At 42.2% G+C, this 18,573-nt stretch overlaps 1 protein-coding gene and 1 long non-coding RNA gene across 3 annotated transcripts in view; one reads left to right on the plus strand and one right to left on the minus strand.

Moving 5' to 3' along the window:
* The window catches only part of LOC121591975, a 234,985-nt gene that overhangs the window by 133,102 nt on the left and 83,310 nt on the right, over positions 1 to 18,573 (plus strand). The window lies entirely within an intron of this gene.
* Positions 14,325 to 14,970, minus strand: LOC121591982. Its single transcript, XR_006004606.1, has 2 exons — positions 14,532 to 14,970; positions 14,325 to 14,466 (listed from the first exon to the last, which is right to left on the minus strand). It is a non-coding gene; the product is annotated as an uncharacterized LOC121591982 (long non-coding RNA).

Raw genomic sequence — 18,573 nt, forward strand, 5'->3', positions numbered from 1 at the left:
GGATACGCAGCACTTCGCGTTTAGTCGGCAGTTTCGCTCCTGCCAGTAACTGCTCGTCGTTTCTAGGTGAGACTTTATACGTGAATGTGTCGGCTTGCGTGTCCCACCACATTCCCAATACCTTTTCTGTTCTCGTATCTGTGCCAACGTTAACATCCTTCTCTATCTTTACAGGTACATCTAGCTGTTCCATCACCAAATGCGAGTTCGAGAGCCAGTTTCTAATCTCGAATCCGCCTTTCGCATGCACGTGACGTACGTCCTTCGCCAGCTTAATTGCTTCGTCTTCAGTTTCGACACTGGCGAGCATATCATCGACGTAATGCTCCTTGACAATACATTCAAAGGCACGAGGAAACTCATCTCTATACTTTTCAGCGTTCAAATTCTTTACATAATGCGCGCAGCAGGGCGAGCACGCCGCCCCAAACGTCATAACGGTAACAACATACACGTCTGGAGCCTTATCAGTCTCGCCACCGTTCCATAGAATCATTTGACTGCGCTGATCCTCGGGTCGCATAGCCACTTGAAAGAACATCTCCTTGATGTCTCCTACTACGCCTATTCGATGCTCTCGGAACTTATACAGGACCGTCAGGAGGTCTACCAGCTGATCTGGACCCTTTAGCAGGAACGTATTTAGACTGACTCCGTTAGACTTGGCGGCTGCGTCGAACACTATACGGATTTTTCCTGGCTTGTTAGGATTCGTTACCGGAAATGTCGGCAAGAACCAGTCTGTATTCCGTTTATCAGCTATTTCGCTTGGTGTGAGGCGCCGGATGTAGCCCTTTGTTTCGTAATCGTTCATCTTGTCAATGATAGCAGCTCTCAACACCGGATCTTTTTGCATTTTTCTTTGCAGGCATTCGAAACGTCTTATGGCCATGAGTTTACTTGGTGGTAGCTGAACATTGCTATACTTCCACAGTAAACCTGTTTCATAACGATTTCCTTTTAAATGAGTCGTGGTTGCAAGGATCTCCAACGCCTTTTCATCATCTTTAGAGCCAACTGGATGGGGCGATTTGGTAATGCCCATCGAATCGATCGCAAAATATTTCTTAAGCTCAATATCGATTCTATCGTCTGTGCTATCTACACACGGGCAAACTTGTGGGCTATGATGGTTTAGGAAGCCATTCGCGCCATTACCGGTATTCGTTGGGTACGATCCATACACTATCCAGCCCAATCGTGTCTTGGCGGCAACAGGTTCATGTGGCTTTCCCTCACGGTATGTCATCGGATTACCTAGATGGCAGTTATCCATACCAATGAGGATCCTAGGCGTGATGTCAGTGTATGAATTAAGCTTTAAGCCTCTCAAATGCTCGAATGTGCTTTGAAGTTTCTCTGCGCTAAGTGACTGTCTCGGTAGCGCCAGACTCTGTACGGTATGCACATTTGGTAAGACATACACCTTGCCGATTTCATCACGTCCTGACAAACTTAACGATATCCTCACTGAATTCTTCTCCTCTCTTTTCTGATTTCCGGTCCACCAGAGGCACAACGGATGAGGAGTTCCTTGCAGGCCAAGTTCTTCTACCAAAGCATGTTCGACGAACGTGGCGGACGAGCCGTCGTCCAAGAACGCAAACGTATCAACTTTGCGGCCATTGCCATGAAGTGTAACCGGGACATAACGGAAGAGTGGCGGCTTCCCTAACGCGGTTTGGTGGTGGTTGCTCATATGGTGTCCGCCGGTTCCGGCTGATAGCGCTTCTGCTGTGGTTCTCCGACCATCATGAAGCAATCTGTTGTGTAGGAAAACGCAACCATTTGTGCCACACGGCGTTCTTCTTTCGCAACGATTAAAGTGTCGTTCAAGACATTTGCGACAAAGATGTTTCTCTCGCACGGCTCGCCAACGGGCGTCTATGTCCATGGCAAGAAAATCAGGGCAGCTTTCTACGTTGGCGCATTGTTGTTGGCATACTGGGCAACGTGGTGTGGCTCTGCTAGAACTCGATGCAGTGTGTCGCGCTGGAGCGGCAGTGAGATGCGCATTCACGTGTCGATGTTGCCTGTTCGCTGTGGCATTCGATGCAGTTCTTGTATACGGACTTTCTGGGACGTGTACCGAGGAAACAGTCACCAAACTGGCTGCTTGGACCAAATGATTCAGCCAATCATTGAAGCTCGACAACGTTACACGTCCCAAATTCATTTGATGACATCCCCAATTGAGCTTTAGCGATGAAGGCAAGCGTTCCGTCAGCTCGTATAACAAAGCCACGTTGAACATGTATTCGTCGAGACCTGTGGCTGTGATTGTCGCACAAAGATTCTGGACTGCGATCCCAAAGTCTATCAGCGTATCGAGACGATCCTGTTTAGGCGCGGGCATGGCGCGCACCTTATTTACTAGCGAGTGAACAATAATTTCAGGACGACCGTAAAGCATTTTTAATGTGCTGATAACGTTTGGTACATTGGACGGATGCATCAAGAGGCAACGTACTGACTCCAACGCCTTTCCCTTCAGAGCCTTTTGAAGTCGGTCTAGGTTGTCCACATCGCTGTAGACGTACTCCTCCGTGGTGTATTCGAAGGAGGAAAGAAACATCGGCCACTCTTCGGGGTTGCCGGCAAACGTCGGCAAGTCCCGTAGCCGTACTCCACCGTGTCTAACCGTGTATTGCATCTGCGAAGGATCAAAGGCTGAGAAAACATTCGCCTGAAATCTTTCCGGAACGATACTCACGCGTGGTTGCTGAGAAGACGTTCCCTGATGACCAGTTGCGCTTGTTTGCTGATGCGTTGTTCCCTGATGACCGGTTGCCTGGAACGATTGCATCAACTCGTTCCGTTCCCTGAGCTGCTTGATCTCCAGGTCTTCTAAAGCTCGCTGTAGGTCACGATCTCGATCAGGCTGCGTGGCTGGGGGCTGGCTGGGCCCAGCGTTCTGGTCTGCGTCTCTACGCCGAGTCGCAGAAGTGCTAGCTCGCGCGTTGTAACGCAGAAAATCCGGGAAAGCAATGCTCGATCGAGACGGCGCGCTCGCAGGTTCACGGTCCGTGTCGCCGCGGTCAGGTGTACCTTGCGTTAATCTTCGCGGTACGGGCACGGCCGAAGGAAGGAGCACATCTTCGGCGGTTCCCTGGCTGACTGGGGAGCCCGTGCCTCCACATTGCGCGTTCAGCGACACTCCAAGGCCCCGTGATACACTCGGGCTTAACTGAGCGATTTGCGCGGTTAGCCGGATGAAGCTTTCGTTAGCCTCCCTGGCTTGCTGGACCAAATCCTGTATCGAAACAGTGTCTTCCTCTAAATCGTGCACCGGGGAAAGTTGTCGCACTGTCGAATTCGCGGCGGGGTTGGACTCAGCGTTCTTGCGGTTCATGTTCACTCAACTAAGCTTCACACGGGCTTTCACAAATTAAGAAGTGAAATTTTTTAAAATGTTCTAGAAGCAAAGTTCTTTCTTCAACTCAAACTTAAAACGTGATCTTTTAACTCGTAGTTTACTGCACTACTTTATTGCTCTAAATCTTACAACGTAGCAAGTAAATTTCGCGGCGGATCGGCTAAAAAATTTCACGTACGCTTTCTTACGCTTTCTGACTTGATCTCATGGCGCTCGCGCGATGGCCGTTTTTCGATTCGCGCGGCGATGTTTTTTTTCTGCTCCCTCTGGTAACGGCAAATCGGCGACGTTTCGGTTCGGCTGTCAACGGCTTATCAATAAACACAAATTGTAAACAACAATTTGTCACTTTTCGCCGACCTCGTTGTTTTCTACAACAGATATGCTAAGCCATCTGCGCAAGGGTGTGAGTGTGCCGAATATATGCTCTTCCGGAATGTTATGATCCATCGGTCAAAGAAAGGAAGGTGTTCATGAAAGGCGCAAAGACGAATTGAGGCCCCTGTAACTGGTAACTGATGACCAGGAGGAGGGGGTACTGAGACACAGCTGTTTGAAGATTGAACAGTATACTTAAATTGCCAGCGGATGGGGGGGGGGGGGGGGGGGGGAGGTTGGCCATAGGACCCCTACGATCCTCGGTCACAGGCCCTACAATTGTAGTCGCCATGGGGAAAGGGGAGGTGCAAATGGTTCTCCAGCCACGGAGCCCCAACGACCATCTTTCCGGGGGCCCTTATCGCTAATACCCTGTCCAATTGTAGACATACGGCATACTACATACTAGAGATCTTCGGCGACCGCCTAGTCCGCCTACCGTTAGATCCGCCGCTGGTTCATGACGGTGTTTTTTTTTACTGTGGAGGTGCATCCTTCCCCCTGCCTGCAGCGTATGCACCGGGCAGGAGACAGTGTGGCAGTATGCAGGTTGCACACTGGATAGGAGCGGGCCCGCGGCACCGCCATCATTCCGCACATCTGCATGCCCGTCGTGGGTTCTAATCGCGTATGAACCGTCCGCCGTAGCAAGGGATTAGTCACCGGCTACGGCTACGTGGTACTCAAGTCCTGAAAAGGCCGGCATGATCGAATTGGCTAATACGCCAATAATAATAATAATAACAATAAAAAGAACTTAGCATAGCAGTCCACACCCGGGTAAGAGTTTGTCTTGACTTTGTTGCTGCCGGGTGTCCCGCGGTGGCGCGACAAATGCACGGAATGCACTCGACCAAAACATGAACCTATCGATCCGAACACACTCCAAGGCATAGCCGGTCAATCGGTGTCATGATAACGACTTCAAACCAACAAGCCACCAGAATCTGGACGGACAGGTGCAGCACCATACGCGCACCGTAATAAACAAATCCAAAATCCTCTTTTGTATGGATTCAATTCAAAATGTTGTTTCCACTTGTGTCCGCTAACGGAATTAGAAATAAATGTGCAACATATCACACGCACGTTTGCTTAAATCATGTGTCTTTTTAATACCCCCAACAGCAGAGCCGATCGCAAAGATACTACTTAACTGACATTTTATAGCCCGAACAATCGGGAATTCGAGCAAATTCCCTTAAACTGGAGCCTTAAACTTCCCTTAAACTGCACCAGTTTAAGGGAATTTAGAAAAAAGTCCTTTAAATTCAAATGTGAGGCGGCTTTTTTGTTACTTTCTCCTGGATTCGCTCGAAAATGATGTTTCCTATCGTTATAGTTGGTCATGTACCCATTTTATACTTAAATAATACCCATTTTTCTAGAATAACGTCACAAAAAATTAGTTTTTGTTTTTCATCAAAAAACCATAGCTATGAATGAAAACTGAGCTCGACGGCGTCGTCCATCGATAGAGCAACGTCTAATTTACGATCACACCAAATCTTGGCGCTTTCAACACACTTGATCACACACAAATCCACAATTTCAGGCGTATCGAGTACTAATCGAGCAGATATGGTAAAACAATTTCGAGCAAATGTCACTTGGATAATGCCAATGATTGTGTTGTCTCTCAGGTAGCGAGATCGAAAATGCATGGACTTTGTAGCCGCAGCAGATGAAAATGAACGCATCAGAATCACATAGTTTTGGGGTATCCAAACGCACACACACACGCGCACACGCACGCACGCGCGCGCAAACTTACACACACACACACACACACACACACACACACACACACACACACACACACGCACGCACGCACACACACACACGCGCACGCGATAAGGCACCTACGAACGCGCGCACGCGAGAACGCACCTACGAAAGCGCGCACGCAAGCTCGCACCCTCCACCAAACCCCCCCCCCTCCCCTTCCGCTATCATCAGCTATCATAAAGCGCATCATCATCCAAAGCGCCGGGCGGGGAGGGGGATCGCGGCATGGTAGAGTAAACGGTCACTTTGCCCACGCTGTGTGTGTGTGCGTGTGTGTGTCGAGACCCGAAAACTCGTGACAGATTTCGGCAAATTTAAAAAAATATTTTATTGTCACGATACATTGTGCTACATGATGCATAGAAGGTCGTTGAAGCATTAAACCTGTTCAAATTAAAAAAATATTAGATAAGTGTTAGACATTCTCCTACGTTTGTTTTAAAAAGGCTTCTTCACCCTCGATTGGCACGGGCATCGAATGGTCTCATCAGCAGCGGCGCGAAATAAAATAAACCATCAATACACCGATAACACTTTGAATCCCAATCCAGCTTCTCCCACAGCGTCTCAAGGTCACACACAAATTAATAAATGCTAACACCCACCAATAACAATACACAACCGCAATGCACATATAAGTATCAACGCATACACCACAACACCCAATCAGCTGGCGGCGGAAGGCACGAGCTGAAGCGCAAGTAAGGCAAGGCAGGGTGAGGGAGGGAGAAGAAGCGGACGTAAAAATGGGCGACAATATTTTTAATTGTTTTGACCGTTTTTTTTGCTCCACCGCCATAAATAGTTCGTCCATTTCGCCAACAGATGGCGCTAAACTTGCTCGACCCAGCGCAGGAATCGCTGAAGTCCAGCGCGGGAGACCAGCCAAAATCTGCGCTGGCCAGCGTAGGCTTTCATCAGCAGTAATAACCAGGGCTATAGCTTCTGCGGTGAAGATTGAGGCCCATTCCAAGTAACCTTTGCTCTAAATTGTTTTTCCATGTATGCTCGATTAGAACTCGATTCGCCTGAAATTGTGAATTTGTGTGTGATCAAGTGTAATGAAAGCGCTAAGATTTGCTGAGTTCGTAAATTAGACTTTCTTCTATCGATGAACGATGCAGTCGAATTCATTTTACATTCGAAGCTTTGATTGTTAATGAAAAACAAAAGCAAATTTTGTGTGACGTTATTTTATAAAAAATCGACATTATTTAAGTATAAAATGGCTACATGACCTATTATAACGATAGAAAACATCATTTCCGATCGAATCTAGAAGAAAACAACGAAAAAGCCTCATCACAGTTGATTTTAAAGGCCTTTTTTCTAATTTCCCCTAAACTAGTGTTGTATATGGGAAGTTGAAGGTTCCAGTTTAAGGGAATTTGCTAAAATTATTCGTGCTCGAAAATGTCAATTGGGAACCCAACCCATTTTTTTATTTTGAATCCACCTTGCTCCGTTATGAAAATTGGGGAGGGCTGGAGAGGGGTACAGAAAATGGTATGCCATTTAACATAACATTTCTCAATGATGGCGCCCAGCAAACGCGTTAACACTTCACCCGAAAACTCTAAATGACCCCATTACAGGGTTTCCATTCCAATTAACAACTGTCCTTTTCCAACTTTTCCATATTCTCATATTCAATCAAGACCTGTTTACAGCATGGTGCAATTCTTATACACAAGTGATACACGTTCCAGTCAAAACCAAAACAACCCGTGCCGCATCTGACGTGTGTTTTCCAAGACGACAATTGTGAAATTGAAATGGACAGTGTACCAAAAACGGCTTGGCTTGTTTGTAAGTGGTAGACAATCGTGTTTTTCAAATCGAGGATTGCTAGTAGACTGTGGACAGTTGTTAATTGGAATGGAAAACCCTGTATAGATGTGACCAAGGTGGATTTAAAAATATCAGGTGGTGGACTCTAGTGCATTTTGACAATTCGTCACTTGACGTAAGGTCCCCAGGATTCAAACTTGGTTTACATTTATTAAATTTGTTCATATAATTTATCTACCCCATTTTTTCGATTAAATATTAAAAAAATATATTTTAGGCTTGGCGAGTTTATGTTTAACATTAAAATATGGATTAAAGTGTGTTATTTTGTGTTATTCCGTGAATTTATTCTATAATTCATAGTTTTTATCATCAAAAATGTCGAAAACACAAAGAAATTGTAAAAGGTGATAAAATTACTGAAGATAATAACGGAAGGCTAAAGTTGTTTCTTGCTCGAATATTCAACTCGATCTGTGTCCATCTTTATTGTTCTTCTTCGTTGCGTTTCGACAATTGTCAGTGTGACAGCAGAATCAAGGTTCTTAATGGTTGACGTATGATTCTGAGACGTATATAAAACTAAGATAACATTTACATAGTTTACAACTCGGCCATCCTGAAAAACCGAATCGACTTCAATTCTATCTGATTCAACTACAGAGGGAGCAATGCTGAGTGTTGCCTGGATTCATCGGTATTTTGAGTCGTAGTTGGTTGAACCCATAGTGTTAACTTATCTGATTCTAAGACCCCATCGTAAGGTATTTGGGTTACTTGATAACCTTCAATATCTCGCACCACGTAACGATCGTTTGGAAGTATTTTATGATTAATGTATGGGCCTCTGAATTTGGCGATTAGTTTCTTATTTGTAGTAGTCGACGTGTCTGTATTTTTTTTTTTTGACAACATAATCTCCTACGCTATAAACAGGAGCCGGGTTATTTTTCTTAAGAAATAGTCTTTCGTTCGTGTGTTAGGACTTATGTATGTTCTCAGAAGCTTGATAACGTATTGATTCGAAGTTTCGACAGGGTGTAGTATTTTTGTTTTCTAAAAATTCAGTGAGCTCATCGATTACTGTACCCCGTTGTTCGACTCCAAAAAGCATGATTGATGGGGAATATTTGGTAGACGCATGAATTGTAGTAATCAAGGCATATTCTACTTTAGTTGGTTGGGTGCTCCAATTTTCGTGATCGATAGAACTTGAAAGTTTGCTAAGAATTGGTCGCAGCACTCTATTGACTCTCTCATCTTGCCCATTTGCTTGAGGTGAGCTAGTTGCTGTTAGAACATGAGAAATTCCGCAGGATATTAAAAAATTGATAAATTGGGCAGATGTAAAACATGTGGCCCGATCAATAATGATTCGATTAGGTCGACTATAATAAGCCATATATTGGAGTGAAGCATTACAAACTTCTCGTGCATTGATTGTTGTTGTTGGGTACAACTTGACAAATTTCGTAAATGCATCGATTACTACTAATACGTATTTTCTTCTTGATTGAGACGTAGGTAAAGGTCCCAAGTGATCGATGTGTATTGTATCGAATGGAGTTGCTGTTTTGGGAATACTATGGAGATTTTTGCTACAATTACGTGCTGGCGAGGAATATATAATACATTTCAGACATTTTTTTATAAAGTTTTCTACTCTTGTCTTCATTAACGGGAACCAATAGTGTTTGCTAATCTGATCGCAGCATTTCCCGGTTCCTAAGTGGCCTATTTTCTCATGAATATTTCGAATCACGTTATCAATCATCTCCCTAGGAACGTAAAGTTGCAATTTGTTAGAAGGTGATTGTCGGTAGACTAATCCATCTTGAAAAACGTATCCGTTTACAGGCCTGGACTCAAGTTCATTTTTCAAATTTTCTATGACTGGATCACGAGACTGGGTTATTTGTAACTGACTGTCAATGTCTAGTTCTTCTATTAAATTTACAGAAAATGATCGGCTTAAAGCATCCACATGACTCATAGCGGTACCCGGGCGATGTTGCATTGTGTAGTTATAATTTTCTTAGAAAAGAGACCAACGTGCAATTTTTGCTGAGGCATTTCTATTTTTTAATGTCTTTACGAGGGAATTGCAGTCAGTGAGAATTTTTATCGGGATACCATGAACATAGCTGTGAAAGCGTTTGAGTGCATAAATGACCGATAAGGTTTCTAGTTCATAGCTATGAAGTTTAGATTCGTCTTTAGAAGTTGTTTTGGAAAAATAGGCTATAGGATGAAATTTGTTATCGTCTTGTTTTTGCAATAATACGGAACCAAAACCAGTAGCACTGGCATCACAATGCAGCTCTGTTTCACGGGTGGGATCAAATATGGATAAAACTGGGGATTCAATTAGCTTCTGCCTAAGATTATTGAATGCGGTTAGGCAATCTGAGTCGAAAATAAAAGGCTTTTCTGCTCGTAGTAAATTTATCAATGGTTTGGCTCGGTTAGCAAATGAAGATACAAAACGACGAAAATAAGAAAATAATCCAAGACATCTCTGGACTTGTTTAATATCTTTGGAAAAAGGGTAATTCTTGATTGCTGAAATATGCTTATTACTAGGGCATATTCCGTTCGAATTAGCTTTATAACCTCAATAATCAATTTCTTGGTGAGCTATATAGCATTTATCAAGACGTAGTTCTAAACCACATTGACGATTTTTGTTAAGAACTGCCGATAAGACTTGAGGGTGTGTTTGAAAATCTTTTGAAGCAATAATTATATCGTCTAAGTAGACGACAAGTTTTTCTGAGTCTATGAATTCTCTAAGAATGGAGTTTATAAATCTTTGGAATTCCGATGCAGCATTTTTTAATCCAAATGGTATTTTTAGGTATTCATACTGCCCATCTGATGTGACAAAAGAAGTATACTGTATAGAATTTTCGTGCATCTTCACTTGATGAAACCCACTTTTTTAAATCCAATAAACTAAAGAAATTCTTATTACTTAAATGTTATAGGCACGTGTCAATTAGAGGGATTGGGTAGTTGTCTCTTATTGTTATTTTATTTATAGGTCTATAGTCAACATATTTTCTTATTTCTCCATTATTTTTGCGCACTAAAACGAGTGCTGAAGCGTAGGGAGAATTGCTTGGACGAATTATCTTTTTTTTTTTAGAAGATCTTTGACAATTTCCTTAACTTGGTTACGTTCAGCGTATGAGAGGCGTCTTGGTTTGCAGTATATTGGGGTGTCATGAGTAAGGCTTATTTTCATGCTATGTTCAGGATAATTAATTTGATTTGTGGGAATATTAATGTAATTGTCTGATATTGTTTTTTTAGGGCATCAATTTGATCTTTTTGTAGATTCTGGTTTATATTAAGTTTTTTACTCTCAGAGATATCAATAGCGCAAAGTTCTGCAAAAACCAAGTTTTTGTTTTTCTCGAAAGGGCATTCTTCATATTTATCATAACGATTTGACTCTTGTTCAATAAAACTATGGTGTGCAACTTTCCTCGTCTCTTTAATATTTGTTTAATGTAAAATACCGATGTGTTGAAGCAGTGAAAACATGTGTGGTTGTAACACGGGAAGTTAATTTTTTTTATTTATATTCATTAATTCATCTTTATTGTATTTAAATTTGATTTGTGTGAGACGGATATTAAATTTCATAAGTAAGTCACGTCCGATAATTAATGGCCAAACCATGCTTCCTGCACTGAGAATGTGAAATGTGTGTTCTTTAGTTTGATCATTGAATTTAATTCGACACTTCAACTGGCCACGTGTTTGAAGTTGATTTTTTCCTTAATCACGAAAATTTGATGTTTTGATAGCATTAAGACAGGATTTTGGGACCAGTGATTCATCAATGAAGCATGTTGGACTTCCTGAATCAAACAGACAACGCACACAGTCAGTCACATTGCTCCAACAATCTTTTAACTCAAAGGCAACACTCACCTCTTGTGTTTCTTGCAGTGTAACTACGGAGTCTCTATCGGTTGTAAAAACTGCTGCTGTTGAAGTGTTGTTCCTTTCTGGGCAGTCTTTGTAAGTGTGATTCCTCTGATGAAAATGAAAACAGGTTCCTGGTGGACGAGGCGGTTTCGGGCACTTATCACGATAATGCCCAAAAGCCGAACAATTAAAGCATCGAGTTTCTGAAGCTTCTAGACTGCCGACGGGTTGTCGTGGTGAAGCACGAGTTGTCGGTGGTGCTTTTAGCATACGCAGTTGTTCGTATTTCCCCAACAACTTCTTGAGATCTTCCAGTGTGTTGGCTGCGTAACGCATACCACTCGTGTTGCTTTCATCTCCCATGTTGTCGATGATGATAGTAATAAGTTCTTCTTCGGGTACAGCTCCCTTTTTAGCTATCTTTTCCATTTCCAATACATATCGAAATGTTGTTTCAGTGGGTAGAAGGCGTCGGCGTCGCAATTCAGCGTAGACACATTCCAATGAAGGGCCTTTTCCGAAAGCTGCGGTTAGCTTTACTTTGAGTTCAACATAGCTACTCGCATGCACGGTCTTCGCGAATATAGCCGCAGTTCCAACTAAAAGCCGGCGTGTAACAATTAACATCGATATGTCGTGAAGTTGAAGTATTCCTATTGCCTTTTCGAGTTCCTCAAACCAAGGAGTGATACTTTCTGATTTGTCGCCAGAAAACGGCGACACCATGCCTGCAACACACTCGAAAACGTCACGCGCTGGAGCGAGTGCATTTACGTCGGCACTCGTTCCGCCAGCGGTCGTTGCCTTCAGCTCAGCCATTTCTTCCTGGAGTAAAAGTAGGCTTTTTTCTAGTTCCAATTGGCGTATGCGCTCCTCCAAAGCAGAGTTGGGGTTCACTTTTAGCGAACGTATCATTTCTCGGTCAATGGTTGCACGAGCAGCAGCATCGGTTGTGGCAATTTCAGGAATGTTGTTTTCTTCTGTCGCACCAGCAAGGGCAGCGGTTGTATCATCTATCTTAACGGGAACAATAGGGGCTTCATTGGAAGCTAAGGCGGCCATCTTGGACGATCCGGCTATTATTCTGTCCTCAAGATCTTTTGGCTCACATTTTTGAGAAATTTTGTCGTATAACATTCGGATTTGCTCTATTGTGGTTGCCGATGGTACACGCGTTCCGGTAGACTGAATTTCACTTTGCATTTGCTCTTTGATAGGCATTTTGAATAGCCCACTTGTGAGTTGTAAAAGGTGATAAAATTACTGAAGATAATAACGGAAGGCTAAAGTTGTTTCTTGCTCGAATATTCAACTCGATCTGTGTCCATCTTTATTGTTCTTCTTCGTTGCGTTTCGACAATTGTCAGTGTGACAGCAGAATCAAGGTTCTTAATGGTTGACGTATGATTCTGAGACGTATATAAAACTAAGATAACATTTACATAGTTTACAAAATAATATTTTTTTTCAATTTTCACATTAATTCCTCATTATCTACGAGCCGCATGGACAATTTACGTGAGATTAGAACTCTTACTCACATGATTTTAAATTTCGTGCGTAACAAAATCATCAAATCTTTTGTTCATACATCTCACTTTTCTAAATCTCAAAGATTTCGTTGAGCATTTCATGGGCTGGTTTGAGCAGTATGGGGCCCGCTTTTGTGCAGCTCGGGACCCTCTATAAAATGTTTTATTGAGACAGTATGATGGACAAGCAAAAGGATAAGTGGAGCGCAGCGTAGGATTTTTGTACAACATTTTCTTTTACCTGTAAATGTTCCGTTTCAAGAAGTGGACCATAGTAATCAAGGCGGGGGGGGGGGGTGGAATTGAGTCAAAAAATCCACGAAACATTAACGGGGCCCCCTATACCGCAGGGCGGCCGCCTAGTCAGCCCACCGTCAAACCCGCCACTGTTGGGAAAGGAGTTTAAGTGTTCAATGGACTTTAGGTTATCGTGTTTTTAGTTAACGTTTAATTGGCAGTAGGTTGGTAGCTTTTGAACGTGCAATGAGCGGCTTTCCAAGGACATTCAAGATGATATCGACAATAAAGCCTTTTTTTTCAAGCGTTTGGGAGCTGTAAGTTGTTTGTTACGCCCCGTGTTAAACTATGTCAATTCGTGAGGTCACGCACCGCGACAATCGCGGTTCTCCCTGATTTTGTTTTAAAAATGAGAAGTTGTTTAGAACTAGGAGCTCGCAAAAAACTCATCACGGTACAAAAGTTGGTCGTCTAGAAGCGGTGTTAGAAAATTAAAGCACACAGACACAGACAAAGAATAGACAAAGAATGTATATAAATAAGACAGGACTGTCGAAATGCTATTTAAAATAAAACAATGTATTTAGAAGAGACATATTAGGCCCCAAATGCACGATGCGCGTTTCCGCGGGCGCGTTCAAAAGCGTATAACAGTTCCGCAGAGATATGTTTATTTGTCTATCGATGGACAATAATGTCCTCTCGAACGATTTTAGCAATGTTTTACAATGAGTGTTTTACAATGGATTACAATAACATAAAACATAAAAATGTGCACTATGGAACCAAATTTAACACAAGTTGATGGCAGCCAGTAGTGACGGAGAGTCAATACGGCCGTCGAGAAGTCCCGTGATGAACGACAACCTGGCTTTTCGTATTCGCTCACTTAGGGTAAGTAACCCGAGTAGTAAATACCTAGTCCGGTAATCGAGACTTTGGTTCCATGAGCGAAGTGCAAATCGTGTAATTTTGCGCTGGATTGATTCCAATCGAGCTAACAGACGCGCTGCAGCTGGCCACCATACGATATTTGCATATTCCATCAACGACCGCCCGCTTGGCAAAATGTCGCGCGACATGCATGCTTGAAATCGATGCTTGTTAACATTTTATTTCAAGCATCGTGAGTGTCCCAACGTGAGCACTGAGCACACCTCCCCTCATTCTCAATGCCGCGTTTTTGGTTAATCCTCACTCCCACCCTTTCTTTCCTTCTCCTCAACGGACACACCATTCCCGCGAGCGTAGCCCGACCAACAAATTCCCGGAAATTCCGACAGTAAGTGTGCAGTTTTTTATTCACAAAGCTATTTGAAAATATTTCAATACTTGATGGTGCGTGCTGGGCGAACAAAACGTTAGCTGCTTGCTCCACCGATGGTGCGTGCTGTTGAAAAAAAATATGCTGTTTGATGCGTTTGCCTGAGGAATGAAAGATAAATCGAGCATTAGAATGGTGAACAAAACTAGTAATATTTAAAACTTACCGATCACGAAGATATTTTAAATTAAACGGCGACTCTGTATGCCCGATCCATCTGCTTTGATCTATTATCAGGGGCTTTGGTGATGAAATAGCTAGGTGTGATGGAAAATAATAACAGAATAAACAAACATTAAAAGCAGTACGATTGTTAGAACACAAACATCATTTGGAAGATTCTTCTTCTTATGCATGCACTTACCTGTAGATCATTTAACAAAACATACTGCATTTACGCCTGCGTTGACATCTTTCACGATTAACTTAACCACTTTTCTATTAACATTTAATGATTTTCGCTGCATCTTCCGGCACCGATCCTTCCCAAATGAAATTTGCATTAGTTCTGGAAATGAGTTTCGAACGTTCACAACACAGCGCGAGAGTGAAGAACACAAAGTAAATGGCACTATGTACAAGTGTTGATCATATGGTCAAAATAGAATATAATGGAATTTATTTTACTTCAAATGAATTGATTTTATTCTGATTTACATTTCAAATATTGTTATCAGCCTAGTTGTGAACGTTTAAAATTATGATGAAGTGAAAACATCATTACCAGGTAAATGAAACGACAATCGACGCATTTTGACCATATCGAATTATGATTGTCTTTACACATAGTGTCATCTCTTGCGCTTCAGGGTCTCGCGCTCAGAGCAAAAATTCTCCCATCTTCGCAACGGTGGGTGCATTCAGCTGTGGAGGGCTGGAGGAGTGCGAGTGTTTTTCTCATGCACACAGCGAAATTTTGGTCAACACCTCGATGGTGGGAGCGTTTTTCCATGGGATGGGGTAGTGGAGTGCGAGTGTGTCGCATGATTTCTTTAAAACTAAGGCCAGGGGTAGCGAGAGGCATCAAAATGAGTTACTCTTTGCCAAGCGGGCGGATAAGTGAGCAATACAGCGCCTTGGTGCAAGGTATATCATTAAGCTTGCGAGTCATATTGATAACTAGTCCTAGCATTCTATTGCTGCTGGCTACTACGTGATCCAACTGATCCTTAAATGATAGTTTTGTATCGAGCAAAACACCTAGATCCTTAACACATTTTTTTCGCGCCAAGGACTGTCCATCAAGCGCATATTCATACAATGATGGGCAGCGAGAACGACTGAAAGTGATGGCTTCACATTTATCTGTGCATAGGGAAAAAGCATTACGGTTGCACCAACACTGGAACTCATGCAATGAAGTTTACAGTCGTGCGTGGTCTTCTGGTTCACGAATAACACGAAAAATTTTCGCGTCATCTGCGTACAGTAGATGATTATCAGCCGGAAAGATCAACGTCGCGTCGTTGATGAAAAGAAGGAACAGCAAAGGACCCAGGTTGCTGCCCTGCGGGACTCCAGAAGATGCATGCTGGACTTGACATGTACGGGCCTAACTTCACAGAATATTGACGATCTGTAAGGTACGATCTAAGCCACATTATCATAGGGTTTGGGATATCCAGCAAGAGCATCTCTGCGTTTCCGCGGTAGCGCGTTCGAATGACATTTCATTTATATGGCTATATTGTTATACGCGTTTGCGGCCTTACGCGTCATCCATCAGTTACGTAACGTCAACATTGTAAATTTCTGGCCTGCTCCCCGTTAGTGTAAAAAAACGTAATGTTGGAAGCACCCTCCCCCCTATCACCACGAATATTTTTTTTACATTATTGTGACCCCCTTCGCTTCCAATGACTTATGGATTTAGAAAAAAGGATTTTAAAATCGGAAATTTTATTTATTATCTTTTTATATGTTACGCACGTCTTGAAAATAACTCACAAAATCGTTATAGTTTGCTGAAGGACTGACTGCCTTAAGTTCATCGTCAGTTTGTTTGAAACGTTTGAAAGAAATTGGATTCGTATTACACTATTTCCCTGCGTTACACTTGAATCTCGTGCCGCTACAGTAGAATTGCATTCCACTACTATGATAAATTGTCAACTAGCACGACTTACAGAGTTTACCAGCTCTGTGACTAAATGGAACGATACGATGTCGATATTGCTTGCGGCAACGGCGATCAGAGCTGGTCAACACTGTAACAACATGCCTTTCGTGGACTAAATCCTAGTATAAACACTCCCCCTAACAATGACGGGTGCTTAAAAGTTGCAAAACCCAGTTAAGATCAGTATAACCGCATATATGGGGTGGGATCGCCAATTGAACGTCAAAATAAAAAACGGTTAAAAAAGACGACATCTGCTCGATTGCAATGTTTCATCGTCAAATTAACAATCGTAGTAGGCTAAGAGTCTTTTGTTTTCCAGTTAAATTGAGGTGTGTCTAGTTTATATTTTTGTATTTATGAATGTGGGTTAGCAAACTCCAAACGAACTACATACACGTCATGGGTTCAAGCCCCGATTGGACCGTGCCTCCATACGTAGTCCTTTCCCCATACGAACTTTCCTGCAATGGTTAAAACATATGTCGCTGAAAGACAAGTCCTCTAGTGGTAGAGGCAGGACTTGACCAGCGACAGTTAATGTGCCAAAGAAGAAAAGAAAGGAGAAGAAGAAAAGATTGTTGAATGAAATGTTGTACAAATATGTAACCGTTATGAAGCCAATTATCTGTAGCCTATATGCCCACTTTCTTCATTCGGAGTTACAACTAATGCGCGATCTAGACCTGTTGCAAGATTGTCCAAAACTACATCACCAGACTCCATTTTGACCTATCATCTTAAGCCGAAGGCTGAGATAGAAACCTCTAATGAAGTCGGTAACTAGAGAATTAAGGCTAAATATGTAATTTACACGCTATGATTATACGCGATCGCTTATTTTAGATCCGCCATAAATCGCCTGGAACTTCTACCAGTGACCTGGAGTCATTCGGATCGACCCGAAAGGCTCAGTAGGTACAATAAAGCATAAGCGACCCCGAGGTTGGGTCGAACCAAAGTAGGTTGCTGAACTCGAGCTGAACTCGCTGTACCAACATATCGATGTCACTTATGCTTCATTGCACCGATTGTCCCTTATCACGGGTCGAACATGATTTCGATACCGGCCTTACGCTCAAGCTGCACCCCTGGGTCGGAATCGATTCTGATAGACTCGCATTCGACTTCAAGTTGCGTCCTGAAATGAAACGTTTGACTCAGTACTAGTGCACAGTACTGATACACAGCATACCCATAAACCATTTTTATAGCTATGGTAGTTGAAGTCCTTGTTGATACTTATTAACTTACTTATGCGGCGCTACTTCCGCTATACGGTCTTGGCCTGCCTCAGGAGTGTCCGAAACCGTTGACGGTCTCGCATTTTCCTTTGCCAATCCGTTATCTCAGCTTTAATGACGGACGCTTCCACGTCATCTTACCTCTACAATTTGGGGTAAAAGTAAGGCTCAGCCCTCTACGTTACATTGGAGAAGCGTTACATTCCATAAAATATTCCCAAGCAGCATAATTATTACAGTTTTGTTACATCCACGCGAACGACCAGTGTACATTACTTAAATAATCGAATCGACCAGTGCACATTACTTAAGCATAAATCGAAATCAATAAGATTATATTCTTAAATTAAAAGTAAAAAACAGATTTAATATTTTTCATTTTTGCACTATGGTTAATGAAAAATAATCTGAAAGAAGGAAGTTCATATTATCTCAAAAGCTTTCAATTGAAGCACATTTCATACGAGTAAAAATTTAAAATATTTAAAATGTTTATAAATAAATTGAATAAATGAAATATAATTAATACCTATTCAATCTATGTTTCCGGCCATTTTGAATAAAAATTACTTTAGGCGTGAGGGTTTTTTTAAAATGAAGTTAATGAGGTTAATAAATTTATGTATTTGATTATTCTGCTTTTTCAATAGCTGGGTAAATAAAGAAATAATCATTTTTTATTATTAACCCTTTTTAATGTGTAAGTTTGTTATAGTTTCAATTTTTCAAGTTGTTACAACTATAATTGCTGTTAAAAATGAAAGCCGAATAAAAATATTACAATTTATTTATACTTATTTATACTTATGAATTATCAATGAGATTTATCTTTAATAACGTTTGCT

Source organism: Anopheles merus, chromosome 2L (genome assembly GCF_017562075.2).
Source record: "Anopheles merus strain MAF chromosome 2L, AmerM5.1, whole genome shotgun sequence".
Lineage (NCBI taxonomy): Eukaryota > Metazoa > Arthropoda > Insecta > Diptera > Culicidae > Anopheles > Anopheles merus.